The 21,345-nt window shown below is 37.2% G+C and overlaps 1 protein-coding gene across 2 annotated transcripts in view; it reads left to right on the plus strand.

Annotated features, from left to right (window-relative positions):
- The window catches only part of LOC139966596 (poly(rC)-binding protein 3-like), a 188,434-nt gene that overhangs the window by 38,707 nt on the left and 128,382 nt on the right, over window positions 1-21,345 (plus strand). Inside the window, exon 2 of one of the 2 annotated variants that reach the window (XM_071969790.1) lies at window positions 3,518-3,877. The exons of the other annotated variant lie outside the window; for it this stretch is intronic. The gene's annotated coding sequence lies outside the window, so the exon portion shown is untranslated. The remainder of the gene's footprint in view (window positions 1-3,517; window positions 3,878-21,345) is intronic. 2 annotated transcript variants of the gene reach the window in all.

Raw genomic sequence — 21,345 nt, forward strand, 5'->3', positions numbered from 1 at the left:
TCACAGTGGTGAAATCCTCCAATTCCTCTCCCCCCTCCGGTCTCTCTGTTGGACCTCCTTCTCCTGATACCGTTATAAGCAATCCTGGAACCATCACTGATCCATGACGCTTGTAAGAGGGTATTACGTAAAGATATTTGACACTGGATCGCAGTACAGAAATCCGGAACATCTTTCAGGCTGATCCTAGATGAATTCTGAAGCCAATTTCCAAACTCTCATAATTGTTTAAATACCACACTTTGTGTCGTCACCATATCCTTCAGTATGTCATCTAACTACAAGAATCTGTTTCGTCATCGCAGTAACATAAACTCCTCGAGTACAAGATTTTGAATACCTAATTCTGTTACGTTTGGTCATTTTATCTTCTCCATGAGCTGACGCTGTAGGCCAAGGCCAGATATCCCTCAGATACATAAATGTACAGTATCCAGCCTGTTTCGTCATTGCAGTAACATAAACTACTCAAGTACAGGACTTTGAATACCTAATTCTGTTACGTTTGGTCATTTTATCTTCTCCATGAGCTGACGCTGTAGGCCAAGGTCAGATATCCCGCAGATACATAAATGTACAGTTTCCAGCCTGTTTCGTCATCGCAGTAACATAAACTACTCAAACTTACAGGACTTTGAATACCTAATTCTGTTACGTTTGGTCATTTATCATCTCCATGAGCTGGCGCCATAGGCCAAGGCCAGATATAATAATAAGAATAATAATGTAGATAATAATAATAATGTAGATTTACATATGAAAAATATTACAATCATCAAACACACATTTGATCAGCCAAGAATTTTTCATATTCGGACAAACTTCGGCCCTGATAGTGTCTCGATAAGCCAGGTTTTACATGTTTGAACTGAGGCAAGTACAAAGTTGAAATGAGATTCATCTCCTAAACAGTTTATGAGAGGTGTATACATCAGCAGAGGTGGATCCAGGGGGAGTAGGTAGGGGAGGGGGGGTGGCAGTGGATATGGGATTGTGGGAGATGTATATTTTACACCTTCCTTTTCAATCACAAAAGAACACAAAAAGTCAGAAGTACTGTTAGTTATGATACTCACTATAATGATATATATACAGTAATTTGAGATCATCCACAGGAGACACATTTTTCACTAAGTGACATGTGCAAAAACTAGCTTTACCTTCTATTCTAGAAATTAATCAGTAATTTACAAATTAATGAATAGTTTTGCAGCTAAAGTACTGCTCCGTTGCTATGGATACCGACATTTTGTTAATCGAACTTGATGTAAACGATAATATCCACATTACAAGAAATTCTATACTTGTATGCAGTGTAATTAATCGCAATAAAAGTTTAATTGTGTCAATTAATTTGTTTAATTTAGTGGGTCGGAACAATTTTATTTTGCAAGACTCTGATATTGGGGCCGTACATGCAGGGTAATTAAATGCAAGTATGATTAACCTGGATGGTAAAGTAATATAGTAATGCATGGTTGTATACCGAATTGATTACTGTTGGAAACTTTTAAGGTGGGAGGAAATTGATAAAGAATAAATAGATTTGCAGAGAAATTCACAGACTATGGTAGTATAAAAGTACGACAAGACCCCCCCCCACTTTCCCATCAGCCCATCAGTGGATAGCAGAATGGATGGAGATGGTTTTGATGTTTAAGCACCTCAGAAGGAGATGGATCTTGCAGTTTTCAGCCACAGAGTTTGGTTTACAAACAGCTGTTTTTCCTATGCAAACAGAGCACCATAACATAAAATACTGTTTAACAATTAAAGAAAAAAAGGTTACTTGTACAGCAGGCCATATCTTAGATCCATCCATGCCACAGTTTGTAAGTACTAGGCATGCATGGATGAATAGTGGGGTAAAAACAACAAAACAATAAAAAAAAAAAAAAAAAAAAATAAGTTTGGTAACTTCAAGTTTGTGGAAATGGACGTTTGTGGATTTTCATCTTAGGACGAGGTTGTCTCACTCCAAGTAAATCATCCAAGTTGAAAAGATTCAGCAGGAAGAAATGTTATCAGTGGATTTGCCGAATTATGATAGTAAAAGAATTTCTGTTAATTACAATATTTCACATGTCCTTACATAATTTACATTGGTATGACCACTTATAATGTGGTCCTACTGTTACTGCATTACAGTTCTGTATTAATATCATGTTTATACAAATTTCTTATGTGATTCACACTTTCAAATTTGATCCTATACGAAATCCTTTTTTTGTGTGATATTTTCAATCTTTGCCCCAATCGTATATTCATGCAATATTCGCTATAACTGGTAACTTGCAAGAATTTCATATTTAATTCATAAACAGAGTCCTCCCCTTCCCCCTCCCCCACCCCCCCAGTAACAATAAGTGAAGAGGTTGAAGAATGGTTCATTTGGAAACCTTGTAAGCAATTGAACTAACTCCAATAGTCTAGATCTTGAATATGGGATATGCTCTTATGGATTGAAATTTAGTTGTCATAAATAGATAAGTTTTAAAGGAAGAGTCCTGTCATATTACAGCAAATATTTTGTATTTTTTGAAAAAATTTCAACTGACATCACATTCTCAGTTCTTTAACATGATAGTAAGATTTCCATGGACTTATGGTTTCCTTGATATTGTACCTCTACCTTTATCCCCTCCTAACCCTCCCGCCTTTCTACTCTTAACCCCTCCCTGCTGCCTGTGGCTCTCTCTCCTGCTACTGTACCTATTTGTGGTAGTTAATGATATTGTAGCACATCATTGTCCCTGAAGATTAATTTTGAATGACTGCCCTCACTTGCACCATTTTTTTTTTACATTCACTGTTCAGTTTTATTTTCATATATCCAGAGTTTTTTTTTTCTTTCCAATTTATCCAAGCCAAATATAACATTTAGGGATTTCTGAGTTATATGATCAATTAACAGTTCACTGATTGAAACCAAACAAGAAGTTTCCACGTGATGAGTTTCTCTGTACATTCCGGTTTCAGTTTTTAATTTTGTTGTCACTATAATACACCATGCAGCCTTCTTCTCCATTGTTAAATTAAGTGTTCTATTTATGTAGTCCTCTTGATATGCATACAGTATATATACTTCACTACTTCTCTATCAGACATCAATTCAAATGTTAATCTCGAAACAGTTTCATCATTATCTGCGTCCTCAGTACTTTCTCGATAATTGTTTTCTAGCCGAGAAACATTTGCCCCCAAAATCTCATTAATTTCCTCAGTTGCTTTCATCTCATGCCTTTTATTTGCATACCAGAATTGATTTTTTTTCCTTCTCCCTGAGCCCTACATGCCTTTAATCCTCTTTGCCCTGGTCATTGAAAAGCAAAAGATTTGTTCTCCCAGCTTTCCAATCTGTATGTAATTCACAAGGAACCCTTTTTTCCCCTAGATTGAGCTTTTAATTAATTCTAATATTGATCACCGGCTCTGAGCAAGCGGAGAGAGAGAGAGATTGCATTTTGATTCTGAGTGAAAACATACCTATACGTAGTCTTTTGTTTTGTTTTGTCAGCCGCGTCACAGATTGAATGAGCCAAGCAGTGATTACATCAAAGACTGGCGCAATACAGTCACAGAGAGACGGACAGAGAGAGAGCCTTGTAACTATAGCACTCAGCATCGACCAAGTTGCCAGTAATTTTGACATTCGATTTCAAATTTGGCTATTGCCGTGCGTGAAACTGTTTTCGGTAGCGAGTTTTGTGGTGATTATCGTGAAGTGAACAGAATAGCCTGTTGTTTAAGTGGAAAGGATCGACGACGTCAGCTACAAGATTCAGTTTGTTTGTAGGTGCTCGAAAATTTTGCCGCTGTTAGGTTCAAAAGTCGAAAAAATTGGAGGAAATGTTGACAAATTGAGGATTCTTGTAAAGTAAGTACTTTGGGCTTGACTGTTGATTTTTCTGTTGAACTTCAGCGTGTAAGTTATACTCTGTGATATTGGCAATGGTTTAACTGTCTTGTGTTAGTGTGTGTGTGTGATGTAATTACTTACATACAGGAGCTATAGGACATAGGGAGTAGTTTATTCCCTGTAATATTAATCATATGACATTCTCTAAATTTCTTCAGTAAAAATTATTACAAAATTAGAGAAAAAACAATGTAAGCTCTCACCAAAATGATCTAATGTAAGTTGAAAGCATAAACTGTTGAGAGCATGCTGATCAGTAAAAAGTTGTGACTGCACAGTAGGAAAGTGAATAAAATTGTCTTTAAAGTTACAAATGCTTGAAATATTATAAAATATAAAAGGAAATATTATATAAGTGAAACATAACTGATAATTCTCATGAAGCATCACCAACGTCATACATTTTGCAAAGATATAATGGTATTTCTGCCGCTATTCAGGAATTTTAATTTTTCTCTCAAATATTTATTGACTTTCAAGATATGTTCTTGTATTGAAGTTCTAGCTGTTATGATTAATGTCCCCTTCTGGTGGGGAATTAAGAGAAAAAAAATCCCAAAATGAAAATTTTGTATTCACAAAGGGATAGGCATAAAGGAAAGTTAAAGATTCTAGAGTTATTTTGGTATCCTTTGTTATGAAATATGTTATCTGGAAAAAGCTTTCACCATGCAGCTTGTACAATAATTAACCTTTAATACCTAAAGGACAAAGTAACACTTTGTGGCTAGATTCGAATACGAATAGTATGCTATGTGCTATGAAACTGTCGCAAAAGCAATCTGGTTGCATCTGCTGCTTAGCAAACAGGCTCAAACTTCAAATTGTTTGTTTATAAGGCAAGCTTGAGTTTCGTAGGTCTGACAAGAGGTGGATGGGTTTAGAGGTTACAGCCATGTGGCCTATGTCTCAGTTAGGGGGCCTGTGGAAATATGGGATAAAGAATAATGCACTCTCATTTTTGTTCAATACACTTAAGAAAACTGAAGAGGGCAGACATAATTGTCACTGGCCTTTGACATCACTGCACAATGTGTAATTTAAAACTAATTCTAACTAAATTTAAATAATTGGGTATAGATTTGTTGCTTGTAACTGCAAACATTACAGTCTGGATGTACTGTATGTACAACAGTTTTGCTACATGGTTTTTGGTTATGATGTTGAAGGCTCAGTAACTTTGGCAATTGTTCTGGCATATGTGTGCGTGGGTGTGCGTGTGTGTTTGTGACGGCCAGCTCAATATCTCAAGAAGAAAACGCTGTGTCAATGTGATGCCTGGTAGGTAGATGCCCCATGATATGTAGATGTGCCCTATTCAAGGGCGGCGGAACCGGGGGGGCACAGGGGGCACGTGCCCCCCCACTTTTCCTCAGGTTAAAAATGTGCCCTTTTTCTACATAAAAATTGAGGTGTCTTCAAGTTAGCAAGAGGCCAGGGAACCAGAATGAACACTCGGGAAGGGCCGTTTCCGGCCATCTGAGGGGTTTGTAAAACCAAAAATTTTCTTGTACGCTCCACGCCAACCGATGGTGGCGCTCCGCTCAGATAGTCGTGCATACAACTTTGCAAATCCTGGCTACGCCCCTGACTTTTAATGAATTTCTGTGGGTCATACTCAAAGCTATTTCGAATGGAAAAAATTGTTTCTAGCATGATTTCACCTCATTTTGTTTCAATAGAAAACTTGTTCCTTGTTCCCCAATTTGCACATTGGATATTGCAGTGCTAGTATGCATATTTTCCTTGAAGGGGGGGGGGGGAGGGGCGTTGATGGAGTGATGTGTATTCGCAAATAAGATAATACAATAAGAGTTACAAAGGGTACTAAATATAAGGCTACATCAGTCCAATCGAATTTCTGCAAAGTGCCCTTTGATGTCGGTGCCCCCCCAGATTAAAAGTGCTTCCGCCGCCCTTGGCCCTATTGTTTGTGGTTCCCATCTCTTGCATATTGATGAGTGGGTCGGGCTTAATGTAAACTTTGTATAATGTCAATATCTCTTTTTTATTTTATACTTGGTATGGTGATATCAGTTGATGAAAGGTACATGGTATTATAATCAATGAATATATTATTATTCATGTATGGGTGTGGCCAGCGTGTTATCACGGTGAAAAGCTGGTAAACACCATATCTCAAGACCAACATAGTAAGACTAGTCTACATAGTAAGTACATGTTCTTTGCAATGTCACAACTTTGACTTCATTAATATTATTGAAGTCAGCACGGATCAAAGTCTGAAAACATTGTTCACACAAGATCTTATGAAGAACATAATGCAGGAAATGCAAACTTAGTGTGTAGCTTGCCGTTGGTGAGTAGACGATCTGTAGTGTTTTCCATGAATGTCAGAGGTCATTTGAGGTCAACAGAGGGAAATAAGTGTGAAAATCTCGTAGACAAGATATCTCAAGGAAGGCTACCTAGGTGCAGTTCTTATATTTGGCATGTGGATTTTCTGTAACCCTATTCATTGTGGGAGAGGTCAAAGGTCTTTTGGGGTCAGCGGAGGGCAAAATGTGAATGTATCAAAAGTGCTATATTTCCAGAAGTAGAACATGAAAGGAGTTCATATATATACGTATCATATATGCATGGTACGATAGCCTTAAGTATTGTAAGTTTGTACACAATTTGATGTAGGTCAGAGTTCACCAGGTGTCAAAACTTGAACACTATGTAAATATGATATTTCCAGATAGAGAACTGCAGTGGTTGGTGTATGTTGCTATGGCTTCTCTATAATGAGTACAAGAACCCTATTGTTTTTGGTGGAGGGTAGGCCTACTGTAGCTGGGTAAATTTTGTTTTCAAGTTTCAAGAGACTTCTCATTTGCTTCAAGTCAATTGATGGATGTTAAGGTTAGCAGAATTCGATCCCTTTTTTGACTTCGTTCTCTTCTCTAGTCAGGGAGTGGCCAGTATTAAGCTTTTGGTTTCAGCATGGACATTTTGTAAGGACATGGTGTATAGGAAAGCACATAATTGGTCAGATCTTAATTGATATTGTTGATATGAAATTGAGAATGACTTGCATTTTTATGAACCTAATTAGTAATTTCTGAAAATTTTCACCATGTCAGGTCAATATTTCATTGGCTCTCACTATTGTGGTATACATCCAGGATCTCACCATACTTAATTGGTACAGGTTTAAGATGCTGATCATGATGCTATTTGTATCTAAGTTTCATCAGAAATACTGCATAATATCTTAAAACTGCTCTGAACTCTCAATATTAAAGGCCTCAGGGATATAAATTTGACACCAAACACTTGACCGGAACCTATATTACAGTTTTCCCATGAGTGCTTGTTATTAACAACAAGTACATTAAGTGACAGATATTGTCCAAATGTTTGCCCAAATATGATACCGATGGAAGCTCATTTGAGTTTAACAGAGGTCAAAGTCTGAAAACCTGGTAAGCCTGCAAATTATGCAGCACTTGGCTTTTCTGTGTAATTTTTTATTTTTTTCAAATTATTTTTTTATTGTCATCTTTAATGAGGGTAGTCCTGCTCAGTGCAGAAGCACTGCTTTCCAGAGGAGCCCTTATTAACTTTCATCTAGGATTCACCAATGACTGTTTAATATCTGTCATCAACATTCAGACGGATAGCACCTTTGCAATTATCAAGTTATATCTGGTATGATGTCCTGGTACTTGACTTCAGGACACATTTTCCTCAGTTGCTCTATCAATCAGGTGATATCGTATATAGTAATTAGGAAAATTCTGAAGAAATCTGCTTACAATCTGATGATAACAATTTAATCCCCTTTTCTTTCCAAGAAGATTCTGCTTATTTTGGTCACAAAAGTCCAACTGATTTAGATGCTTTCAAAGACAAACAACAACAGCACTTCAAAGTGCTTCCAGGCCCACTTTCGGATGAAATCTTTCATTTCTATAGATACTAATACTGACATCTTTAAGTGGAATTTGCAACACGAATATTAACAACAAATGAGGGTTTTTCTAAACAAAAGAAGGGGAAACTGGTCGTACGGTCAAACAAACTGGGTCTAGAAATTGGTTAATTATGACAACAAATTAATACAGAACCTTTAATATTAATTCTTGAAATTTGTGAACTTTGAGTTTGACTTCTTCTGACCTACATTTTTGACTGGCAAAATTGCCTGAACTTTTATAAGTAATTTAGCATCAGTAATTTGATCAATTATGATCCTAAAGCTTGGCAAATTTCCAAGAGAAAAAAAAGGGTTAAAAAAGGGAGTTCTTTATGGAACATGGGAATGGAACATGTGGTGGATATCTGACCTGGATAAATGACCATCAGTGGTAATAACTAGTAATAACTATTTTTATGGGAATGGAAATTGTTGTAACAAATAGTTAGGAACCTAATGTACAGCTCTTTGTAGTATCCTTTTATAGTGACAATGTTAAGACTTAATTTGAGAGATTCTTCAGGGATGTTAGTCAGTATATATGCCTACAGTAGTACATAAGTGTACATACGTAGTAATGGGTGTCATCCTATAATGCAGAGAGCATGGAATAATTCAGTCACCATTACAGTGCAGAATACTATGCAAAAAGGGCAAAATGCTATACAAGAGGCTAAGTACAAGAATATACAGCCTAACATTTGTACAACAATAAGGTCAAGGGTCAATGTAAGGAAAGACAATGTCAGTAAGTTTAGAAGCAACAGTCCCATTCTCTAAATGGAAATGTATTCCCATATTCATGGTTCATGAACCAAAGGTTAATGAGGTGTTCTGTTTTATAATTCGAGTACATTGAGATCTATAGCAAGTTTTTGTAAGCAGGTAAAGTAACCATGGTGTTTTATAAGGGAACGTTCAGAGCCTTCAAAATTGATATAAAAACTTTGAGCACTAAATTATTCCTCGGGATAAAGTGTACAATAGTCAGAGAAATCCCTGATTCGTTAGGAAACGTACACATTCTTAAGGGAAAAAGGAATTAAGAGGACAAAACGTGACTCAAACTTTGATGTGATTTCATGCAGCGCAATTGATCTATTATTTGTCCAGTTGCTGCTTGCAAGCAAGACTCGATCAGGGAGATCACTCTGCTAGATGGGATAGAGTGTAGGATAGAGTGCATCTTATTCAACCTTGAGAATAACCAAAAATTTCCCAGGGGAGGAGGAGCACTGTATGTGTGTCTGTCTGTGTGTCTACGTGTGGGTGTGAGTGTATACATGCTGGAACAGAAACAGGCCTGCTTCAAGTATTTCATTACTTTCAATAATTTCCAACATGCAGAGAGAACTGGCTCACTGGAACACAACCTGTATAATGTTGACGTACATGGAATTTTTATCATGACATACTATACTTCATAAAATATCCTCGTTTTCAAATTATAATATATGCGTTGATGATCAGCTTGATACGTTGTGTACTAGCTGTGTTAAATGTTTCATACTATGTGACAACTGATAACATATAACACATTGGTAGGTGGGTTGATATTAGAAATGAAATTATGTTATCTTTCTGTCTCCATGTTATTTGGTTGTATACATAGCACATCAGCCCTGCCCGTTTCGTACAAGTTGCATCTTTTCAAGAGTCTTGCATCGACCTATTTACTCTTCACTCTTCATTCGTGAGAAACCTCAATCAATTGAAATTTATTGCCGTTGAAATTTATTGCCATTGGACCATTCTTCAACATTCTTATAAATGTAGCCACTAATTGCCTCTAGAGCTCGTGCATTATTCCGAAGCATTCTAAACTCCACACCGTCATCCTCTCTCTCAAAACTCACATGTATGAGATGCGCATCATAAATAAGTAGCATTTAATCCATTTTAAGTTAATTTTGATTTTTTTTTAAAGCTTTACGATTGGTGGTGCAGTATGAACACTGCAGTAAATCACAGTATCACGGATCTCAGGCCTTCGTGTTCCAAGTTGCATTGGAATTAATTGCTGTGATCAATTGGAACTAATTTGCACGAAACGCTGTCAGGTCTGCCCGTATTATGCTATATTATTCACTGGTTGTATGATGTCGTAGTATAAACGCAATATATATTAAACGACACACACAGTGTATTGTATACCACTTGATGTGTTTCTATGTGCAAATGTACTGACATTAAAGGGCACGGTGGATCTTTCACAGTTCAAATCTGTGTTCTAGAGGGATGTATTGAAAGTTTTTAATAGAGACAGGCAAGGATTGGATTGGGGGGAAGGGGAGGGGAGGGGAGAATAGGAGTTGGAGGAGGGGGAGAATAGGAGTTGGAGGAGGGGGAGAATAGGAGTTGGAGGAGGGGGAGAATAGGAGTTGGAGGAGGGGGAGAATAGGAGTTGGAGGAGGAGGAGAATAGGAGTTGGAGGAGGGGGAGAATAGGAGTTGGAGGAGGGGGAGAATAGGAGTTGGAAGAGGGGGAGAATAGGAGTTGGAGGAGGGGGAGAATAGGAGTTGGAGGAGGGGGAGAATAGGAGTTGGAGGAGGGGGATAAGGGGTGGGGAGAATAGGAGTTGGAGGAACAAGATTGAGATGTACAGTACAATGAAATATAAAAGGGAATGTGTTATAACGGAACAAAGAGGTTGCAGTAGTCTTCCTTTAGTTTTTGTAATTTTTTTACCTCAGAGGTTGTATTATTCGCCATGACCCAAGATGAAACCTATCATAAACAACAGATGTGAGAGAGAATGTTTGTTTGGAGTTGAAATAATGTTGGACAGGGGAATGTGTTTTAGTTTTATCATTTGTTATATGATATATGATATTGTTTCAACTGGCTTTGTTACTCAGTAAAAGCAGTAGTTTAATTTTTAGTTGAATTCGTCAAAGATTGTCAGTTCTGTCTACACATACTGTATGTACCTGCATATGTTATAATTACTGTCTGCTATCCTAATTATCTAGGTATTAGTGAGATCTACGTACAATTCTAACAGTATTTTCTGTTTGTAGATACTGTGAAGTCATATATATATACTATAATGGTTGTATGTGTGTTGAACATATCCATGAATATCTCAAGCCACAGTGCTGATGTAGTGAATATGCTACATGTATGGAAATATAGTGGACTGTTGTAGAAGATTACTGAATATTGAATGTTTCAGCTGACCTATTAAATGTGATAAAACTTAGATAGAGCCTGATGAAGTTGACTTCATTCCTCTCAGACTAGGAATTTCTTCCTTGTGTTTCTAACATGTCATGGATTATGGAAAGTTATTGAAGTGGATATGTGCATGGTGATGAGAACTGCGTGGGATGGGAAGAGATAGAAGGACAATTAATGCCTTGGGGTTCCTTTTGGCACAAATTAATATGTTGTAGAATGTGAAAAATCACTAAATCAAGTCAGATTGTATTTACTTTACCTCTGTAAAATGTTTGAGAAATAAATTGTTACATCTGGGGCTCATCATTAGAATGACTGGATTGCATATAGGATAGGCTACACAGATACCATTACAGTACAGTATGACCATTCCATATGCCACACAAGTAAGTCAATAGGAAAACATAGGCTTTACTTCGGCCACAAAATAACATCATGGTGATAATATTATGCATAAACAAATTGTCAGTATTAATGTTGAAAGTCATCCAAGGGTGTTCTGCTGTTTATATCAAGTTAAGAGAACATTTTTTGGGGGTGATTTTACTAATATTTAAAAAAAAACAATTTAATAAATAAACATTAACATAATTTAGGCCTTAACTGAGGAACTGACAGTATAGTCAGTTCAGTCTTAAAGGAGCATTCCAGAGATTTAATATCTTGAAAACCAGACACAGCTGGAGAAATGTTGCTTTTTCTTGAATATCTCTTTTTTCTTGCTGTATACTCTGACATATTAAGACTAAGATCCTACCAAGTTCATCCTTAAAATAAGCAGCAATGTGAGCGTCAGACCAGTTGTCCAAAGCTGTTGCACAAACCAACATAAAAATGTATCCCCTCAGGGATAAATTTATCTGGTATTACAATGCAATTGCTATGCTAACTGGACAAATTACTATGTAAAATGGGCAAATTACTATGCAAAATGGGCAGTTCAACTACTGTATGCTACACAGCAACCATAATATCTTATTAAGAGACAAAGTTCAGAACCTTTAAACCTGCTTTGCTAAATATAAATACTGAATTAAACCACCCTTCCTTGCATACTTTAATGCAAAAGAAGGAGAAATTTATCTTCTCAAGATAACCATAAATTTACTTCGTTCCCCACTTACCTGTCTCCCCACAACCTAAGCACCGCATTCTACAGTGTCTAGTATGTCTAGTATAAAATAATGGGAAAGCAATTGGTCACATAAGAAAGGAAAAAAGGAAAGTCCGCATATGATTAAAAAAGTCAGCCAGAAATAGTTAAAGGTCATCATCAGTATTGGCTCCAAAGATTAGCATGTGTGCTAAAAAATGGTGACCAGAAGTCTGTAAAAGAATTTCCTTGGAAAATTTGGTCATCCAAATTGTTCCCATCCATTTCATCTAAGATTATTAAAAATAAAAACACAATCAAAATATCTAATTGTGAATAATGATATGTACAGTGTCAGTAAAATAAGTTGTTGAAATGTCAGCATGCTGTATACGATAACCTATTATCTGACTATTTGGCATATTTGGATGACCTACAAGAAAACTATTGAACCAGACTATTTACTTAGAACTTTACTACTGATATGATCATATGACAAATAATAGAACAGGAATTAAAGCATGTAATTGTTGCTGTGATTATACAATTAAAGTCGATGATGATACTACCTGATGATTAGTTTAGCCATTAAAATTACTCTTGCTGATGATGGGCTTGCTTTCAGTTGACTGTCATATTATCAGCTGAGCAGTCACAAGTCCTGCACATCATTAATTACATGGCAGTCACACTCACACACTGGGAAGTGAACTGTCTTTCAACACAAAATGAGTGATCTTTAAAGATTATCTGCTTTTCGTAAGGTTATTAAAGTGAAGGAGGAAAAATTATTCTATATATATATATATTTTTACTATGAGGTTCCTTACCTTCTTCCCTCTACCCACCACTATCATTCAAAGTTGTACAGCTTTAAAGGTTGTTTTATATGGTTATTATTATTAATATAGAGAGATATGAATTTATGAATATATGTTCGAAGACGCTTTAAAAGAGCAGTGATTCATTAAATATATATCATCACATTTGAAGTCCTCTGACTTTCAAATTAAACATCTGTACACTTGAACTTTAAACATTAGGGAAGACTTAAAAGCCAAATTGTGGGGTTAGTTGTCGATTTCAGTCATCTCATATTGTAAGTACAAATTTTGAAAGAGCAAAGAAGGTTATGTCAAGAGTGAGATTAATAGACAGTTACCGAGCTAAGAATTGTCCTAGGTATCAAATGATATTTAGCTGTTTGTTTGTATTTAGCTGGGTATTCCTTGCTTCCACACTTTCATTCCCTGTTGGTGTGTTGCTTCCTGGTTACATAGTATGCAAGGTACTCTATATATATCTATTATTATAATGCTAACTGGACTCCCTCCATACCCCCTCTTCCCTCCACACCTCTTCACCCCTCCATACCCCCTCTCTCCTTCCAGATTCCTCAATTTGTATAGAACACAGGACTTGTAATCTTGAGGTTACCAGTATGGATATATATACCTAGATCTAGCCAAAGCTTTAAGTACTGTGGCTTTTGAATGGCACCCATGGCATAGAAATGGTTATACTATTATGTATAGGGATCACCACCAACGAAGGGCTAAATTTGCTGAATTGGTAGAGTGCTTCAGGTCACTATTAAACTGTACAGTAGGCCCAAAGTAATTTTCAGTCCAATTATTGGTTCTTTTCAGATTGTGCATATAATTTTCCAGTCAATTTTCTAATTGATATCAAACACTCATGAATATGCATGCTGTGCAACCAGCTTCCTCAAGACAAAATAATAGAAACTAAATCAATTAGAGAAGCGTCAGGACTATTTGAGATGATGCTGACGTTCATTTAAGATATATACTCTCAAACAGATTCGGATAGAAGTTATACTTGCAAAATGGCCAGGGTTGGACCAATTGCTAATTCTTTATAAATTGTGCATGCAAGGAAGGCCAAACATGTCAAAAGTAAGAAACAAGAGCTTTTAGAATGAGATGCTTGATAAAGTTAGAGTTTATTAACCTGCAGGTTGCACCAGTTAGTATCAAGAGATGTGTGAAATATTTTCCTTACCTCTGATTGTCTGGGGATTTATTTGGGGGGGATTCTAAAAGGTCAACTCATTTGCCAGAGCGGAGGGTAACAGACTCCTCCAAAATTACTTTTGCAAAGTCACCGGAGAACCAAATTTCATTCACTTTTAGCAAACACTTCATGTTGCACATTCTGATGGTTACAGTATGTAAAGCATGGGAGTTTTGTTATAATGCTAAAATAAACAGTGAATAAACAGTTGGATTTGCACTTTATTACTATAATTCTCAACTAACTGTAATCCAGTTCCCCCACTAGATTTATAAAAAAAATAACCGCAAGTGCATTCAGATTCTCCCTTATGAAATCTAGCAAATCTTTCCGCTTGGCCAAAAATTAGTGGATTACATGTTTCCATAACTTTAGGAGCAACTACTACCCCCCTGGTACATTTAGACAAAGTCCTCCGTAAAGTCCCAATGACCTACAGTAATTCTCATCCGCAGACCTCTAGGGACAGTGAAGAAATGTTCCGGGGGGGGGGGGGAGGAGTAGTAGTAGCAGTAGTAGTTCCGTACCATGCATACATGTGATACTTGATCTTTTATGAAGCACTGTTATGCGTATTATAGTATAATAATGACTCAGATCGTGTCTCCAAAAGTTTGGGGTTCGTGGAAAACTCTGACATACACAGGGGGTTCGTGGGGGGATAAAGTTAGGAAACCCTGTACTAAAGTTTTCATGAAACCTCTAGGTATGGGTCTGCAGACTTCCAAGGCTGAGAAAGATGGATCCAGGAGATGAACTATGGAAGTATTATATCAGGCTTTATAGTGTAATTTATTGATATAAACATTTTACTACTTTGACACTTTGAAGATCTGCGAGTGACTGACCTTCTCGGAGCTTTTAAAATGCAGTACCAGTTGTGACATGAACACTTTAATTATTTACCTACATTAGTAGTCAGGTGTATTACTTGGCAAGACTTTGAAACACTTATCAGCTGCTGTAAGACAGGTGACAGATGTTTTCACAATAGATATTTTGTTTTTATGATTGCTGGAACTTGTAGTGAGGTTATGCATCACTTCATCAGGAACATAAGGAATTGTAATTTCCATTTACAGTATTATACTGTACAGTAATACACACATACCGTACAAGGCTCTTCGAAACTTTGATTGCAATTATTGTGCGAAATTTTATGTACATAAAACTTGACCATATACTATTTAATATGTCCATAGACACATCACAGAGGGAAATGGCCTTGAGGGTGATATCTAACATGCTAATGTTGAGATTTGAACATCAGTGACCACTTAGTTGACTTTCTAGCATAGTTTAAGGCTAGACTGATCACTTTGAATGGTAGAGTAGTATGCTTTCAGAATTGAGTCGTTTCTCGGGTAACTACTGCAGGTGAAGAATTACCTGAAAATGATTGCGTGTTATTTTGTTACTTTGTCTCGGTGACCTGTATTTTACGCTAGATTCTTACTGCGATTCGCTTAGCTTCGGTCGTCTCACAATTGTGTTCGGTACTGATCATCGGGAGGACGAATGGTAGCAGAACTCTGAAAATTAGGTCATGTCGCCAGTGGCTAAAAAACAAGTTTGAATTAAGTTCATCTCTTGAGCAAGAGTATTGTTAGCCAAGTGGAAATGGAATCTAGCCATGTGGAAGCATGTTTCATCACCCATCAAAACCAAGAGCGCTTTTGGAAGCAAGGGCAGCGAGCTCTCAAATTTTCAATCCATTCCCCGAAAGGAAAAAGAAGCAATCCTTTTTCGGCTACCAACTCTTGCTCTAAATGGACTGTATAGGAGCGAGATAAATAGTCACTTTCGCTGATTACATTTTAGACTGGTCTTTTGTTAGTTATTGAACATCTGTCTGAGTTTTCCACTGTCATGCACACTGGAGCAACGACGAACAAATCCGGTCGGTTACGTTGCCTTGTCAAAACTATTGCACGAACGATACTCCTACAACCATTTATCATGTGAGTGTGACACATTTAAACAGAGAGAAGGTTTTTACTCACTGTAGTTCTTGTATATAAATTAGTGGTTTTACCAGTACAACCATGTATCGTGTGAGGTGAGGTTTTACTCGCTGTAAGAGTCAAACGCTTTCGTAGGGGGTTTTCCAAAGTCTTACTCTCTAAGGAACATTGTGAAAGTAAAATGTACCGTAAACTTGTAACAACTCATATTTTTACAGTATATACTGTAACTCTCACTGACTTCAACCAGTATTTAGGAAGATTGCAAGAACTACCATTCAGTAAATGAATGGATTCATGCATCTATCTGTTATGTTTCTGTATTCGCAGGATGTGGTGAAAAAAAAACACCTTACAATCCAGAATATACATTGGCATTGCTGATGAAGCAGGATCAAAATAAGCATGATCAACATAATGACTGCAGGTTTTCTTATCCTGTAAATATTGCTAAATACCAAGAAGGTCATCAAAAATTTTTCCTGTTGTTTGTCGTACTGGCTCTTAACGTTAAAATATCCAGCAATTGTTTTCTCTGAATTTTTTTATTTGTTTTAAAGCAAGTAATATTATTTATTTTGAACAAATAGGTCAGAATATTTCTCTGTTTGTTTTTTCCTGTCTTCTTTTTCGTCGTGTTCCTGTGAAGATGAAAGCCCCCCCCCCAAAAAAAAACTAATAAGTTGGCTATTTTAGGTAACCCGATCGCCCCTTTAAGATCGACTTCTTGTAATTAAAGTGTAGTTAAGCATGTGCGAGTCTGCACCTCAGCTGAGAATAGATCACTAGCTCGCCTTTGGGCATCCTCCGGCTTGGTTTTCAGAAATATGTATCAAATTTTGCAGCTGAACAGTTGAAAAGGCCGCACTCTAGTATGGTAATCAGCTAGTACGACATGCGAACCCGAGGAAGTTGGTAACCCTGGAGACATCAGAAAGTGTCAGCTAGAGCTGCTAGGCTGGGCGCTTGGAAGGTGAAAATGTGAGATGCATTCTAATGAATAAAAAACACTTTGGTGTAGAGTAACAAGGAAGAAATTAAAATTCTGGAGCAGTGTCTTTATTAACACAGAAGAGATGACGCCGATGTCAACGTTGTTTTGTGGTCATGGATAATGACAAGTCTTGATGTAGTTGACAATGTTCAAGGTGTAAAGATATTCACACACTCTCAATTTTCTTGATCAAGCTCCTTTTTGGTTTTTTAGCCTATTGAAAGTCAAGTATTGCATTTTATTGGATTTAATTACATAAATATGAACTAGAAAAAAAATTGAGAGAGGAAAAAAAAGTGATAGCCAATCATGTGACATGTTTTGAGAGAGGGAATATATAATGATATTTACCTTTGCTCCTCGAGGGTTTTTGTATAATTTTATTTAAAAAGTCACACCGGTGAGGTGTAGAGTATTGAAGATGTCGTTTTGGAGGATAGACTTGAACTGTAATCTGTCTAACTGTGTATGAATGCATTGTACACACACACACACAGACTATGTGTTCTTATAGCACTGTTGTTGTGCAAGTGATATATTTATTTAGTGATTTTAGTTGTTTGATCTCAAGTGTTTTTGCGTATTTTGAGAGTTGACCGTGTGATCTTGTGAATTCAAGTATTCTACATAACAGCCTGTTAAGGGATTCATAATTAATGTTGACTATTTGTAATTTACTACCACCATTCATGTTCAAATGCTCGTCCCAGTAGATTATTATAGTGTTATATTATTAATGATAGTTGAATACATTACATACTGGTCATTGAAACTTGTGATCAGTACTTTGGTCCAGTTAGCAATGATAAGTTCAGAGAAGCAATTAAATTAAAGGAGAAGGGTGGCACAGCGTGCTGAATTTGATCGCTTAATGCTTACATACTATGCTTCCATTATTATAAGCTATACTATGAAACAGTGTAAAAGTAAAGCTGATATTTAGACTCTGGCCTGCCTGTGTTTTTGCTGAAATGAAGAGGGCAAGCGACCCTAGGTGGTGCCGTACCCCCAGCATCCACACTACAATCTCGATCTCCGTTGCGTTGTCAGGATCCTCCCCGAATAGGATATCAAGATTGCTCGGTCAGATCATAAGTGCGACGATGTTACAAAGTTAATCACCTTCGGTATCAAATTAACATCTTGCATTATCAAATGCGAACAAGGTTATATGTACCGGGAGTTGTAATTTTCTGATCTTTTGCTTCAGATTTTGTTTTTCAACAAATTGAACTCAGTTGCTATGTATATGAATGTATATATATATATATTTCAGGATGCTGATGATTTTATGGCAATTGGAATCACAAAGCCTCTTGTCTTTCTGGTTTACTGCTAGGTAGCAACTTCTCTTTGTACTTTGTTGTATGTTTCTCCTCACTTGATCTGCTGATGCCCTCTTAACCATCTGGTCATCTTTCATCTCGCTGTCTATTTGTTCAGGCTAGCCCTATTGATTCCCTTTAAAGATCCACTTAACCAACTGCTATCATTCCATCTGTTTAATGTCTGGTTTGGGTACATTGCCTTTGAAGAAGACCCAGCCTCTTTGAGGATGAAAACTTCATCCAGGCCCTGAAACTCATTTCTGCATTGAAATTTAAAAACAAAAAGAAAGAACATGTTTTTCACACATTATGAGAGGGTTAGACTCGATATTACCAAATATTAATTTATCGACCTGAAATGGGTTAACATTTTAACATAGTTTTGACAGTTGATATTACTAATTATCAACATTGGCAGGTTCAGTTACATCTGCCAAACAACAATTCCTATCATCCCCCTCCCCTCTCTCCCTTCCCCCTCCCCTTTTCTCCGGCTAGTACTAACTCGTTTGTAAACAACACACTGATGGACATCAAACATCTAGCTTTGGTCAGGATATATCCCTTTCTCAGACATAAACTCGCAAAGCTCCATCTAATGAGAAATGCCAGATGGTTGAGTATTATCACAGAAAAAACAAGGTTTGATCTCTACCCTTTCATTGTATTCCAAACAAGGAAAAAGCACAAGCACTTAATACCAACTTGATTGCCTCACATAAAAATCTTAATGAACCTTTGGGAAGCAGGTGACGTAATGTTTGGTCTGTTTACAGAGCAATAAATAGAAGGACTTGTGACATGCACACAGTCAGTTCTGTACATACCCTAATGAAGGTATAGTCAATTAAATGGAAACTAGGTCTTTTCTTTATTTCTCTCTGGATATCAGTGTTGGTGACAAAAGAGTTGTTTTTTTATATATTTGTATTCCCACTTCTTAGCTATGGTTATAATTTAGTATTCTGTCTTTTCTAAACCTTTCATGTAAATTCAGGATGTTGTCAGAAAATAGTGTATAACATATTAGTGTGTGAATTACAGGTTAACATCCCCCATACTCTTAGATTTCATGATCTCCGGATTTTGTTAGTCCTCTGTACCGTCAATAGCTGCGAGAGCTTTTCTCAGTACGGTTGCCATGGTTTCACCCTTTCATTTTGGACAAATTCAATTGGCCATGGCAAGGTAATGACATTAGCTTTCCTTCTCTCCATAATCGTGAGATGCTCGGTCGGAACGAAAAATCCGTACGAGCGTTGAGAGGGTAATAATAAAAAGGGAGAAAGCTGGCACCTTCGCTACATAACAGCAGTTCATACACACAATCTGATTCAATTTAAGGCCTGTTTTCATCTTGAGAACATGCCAAAGTTTACAATTATTTCTCATTTGTGAGAAATGCACCCATCTGTGAAAATCAATGCCACTAAGGATGCTACAACTGCAGGACTCTGAGGTAGTCCTTGTATAACACCTGTCGTGTTAGGAACGACATATGGCTAGGCTAGGGGTAAAATCAATACCTACGGCTTACAGTTGTTGAGTAGCAGCGAAACAGTTATTTGTTACTGTGTATACATACTGATACTATTCCCACCACATATTGTCATGGCAGAGTAGATGAAGATAATCAAATGCTATTGTAGTGAGGGATTTACAGGGTCTTGCTGAACCACTGCCCCCGCCCCCCTACACCCACATATCTCCTAACCTTCTCGGTAGAATTAAGGGCATTATGATACATTCAAACAAACATTTGTATAAGAGTGTTGTCATTAGAAAAGCATGACCAATGGCATCCTCTTTGGAATACTTTCTGAACTGAAAATCATGGACGAGTGAATTAGAAAAAGAAATAGTTTCTCGGGGGGAGGGGGGGGGGGTGAGCTGGGGAGAGGAAGGATAAGTAAGGAAAAGGAAGTGGAGAGTAAGGGAAGGGCACTGGGGATCAGAAGAGAGGGTAGGAGAGGTGAGAAAGAAAGTTATTTGCCTATAAGCATGTTTTTCATTTTACATTTTGGTGAATTATTTTCAGCAGAGACTTGCATCAGATAAGGATAAAGAGAGTGAAATTTTGGAAGGAGGGATAGGTGTGCTGTATTGTACCCTCCCGGCCTTCTTTTTATAGAGTCCTCATTGATGTGTGCTAAAGTTGTACAGTTTCATCCATAACTGTTTGCCTACAACCTGCTGTATTAATGGTATACATGCAAAAGGTATATATAGCTGACCTGGTTTATACTCACAGCTTCTGTTGATTTAATTACCGACTGATAAAGTAATTTGGAGACTTGAAAATCCACCAGTAAAGTATTTTCTAAATCTTTCGTACCATTTTAAAGTACATGGATAATTCAAATGATGACCAGTATCTCCTAAGCTACATTGGTGTATAGGGGTGGGGGGGGGTGGGAGGGGAGGAGTTGAATGAAGGTGGTTGGGGTGGAAAGGAGGTGGATGGATTAGAGGGGTATGAGCCAATGGAAGTCTTGCTACCTTTATTTCATTGAATGTAATTTAACCTTCTTGGTATTGCAACTGCTACTTTCTTGTTGAGTACTAACACAATGTTGGCAAAGTACTTTTAGAAACCTGTTTTTGTTTTACCCTGTTAAAATATTGGGAGTTCTTCAAATTATGACATCCGACTCCTTAGCTGGTATGTGTTGAGAGGAGAGAAAACAAACAAGGGGGGTTGGGAGGAAGGTGTGGGAGGTGTGTTGTAAGGCAGGAGAAGTCCTATTGCCTCTATCTTTCACTGACCTTGTTTTACCATTCCTGGGTATTGCAACTGTTAACCATACTTTCTACTGCACTTTTACCACACAAGTTATTGTACACAATGAGACCTATTTTTTTTTGTCTGTGGTGCATTGTGTGTGTTGCTTTATTTCTATTTGGT

The sequence above is a fragment of the Apostichopus japonicus genome, chromosome 4 (genome assembly GCF_037975245.1).
Source record: "Apostichopus japonicus isolate 1M-3 chromosome 4, ASM3797524v1, whole genome shotgun sequence".
NCBI lineage: Eukaryota > Metazoa > Echinodermata > Holothuroidea > Aspidochirotida > Stichopodidae > Apostichopus > Apostichopus japonicus.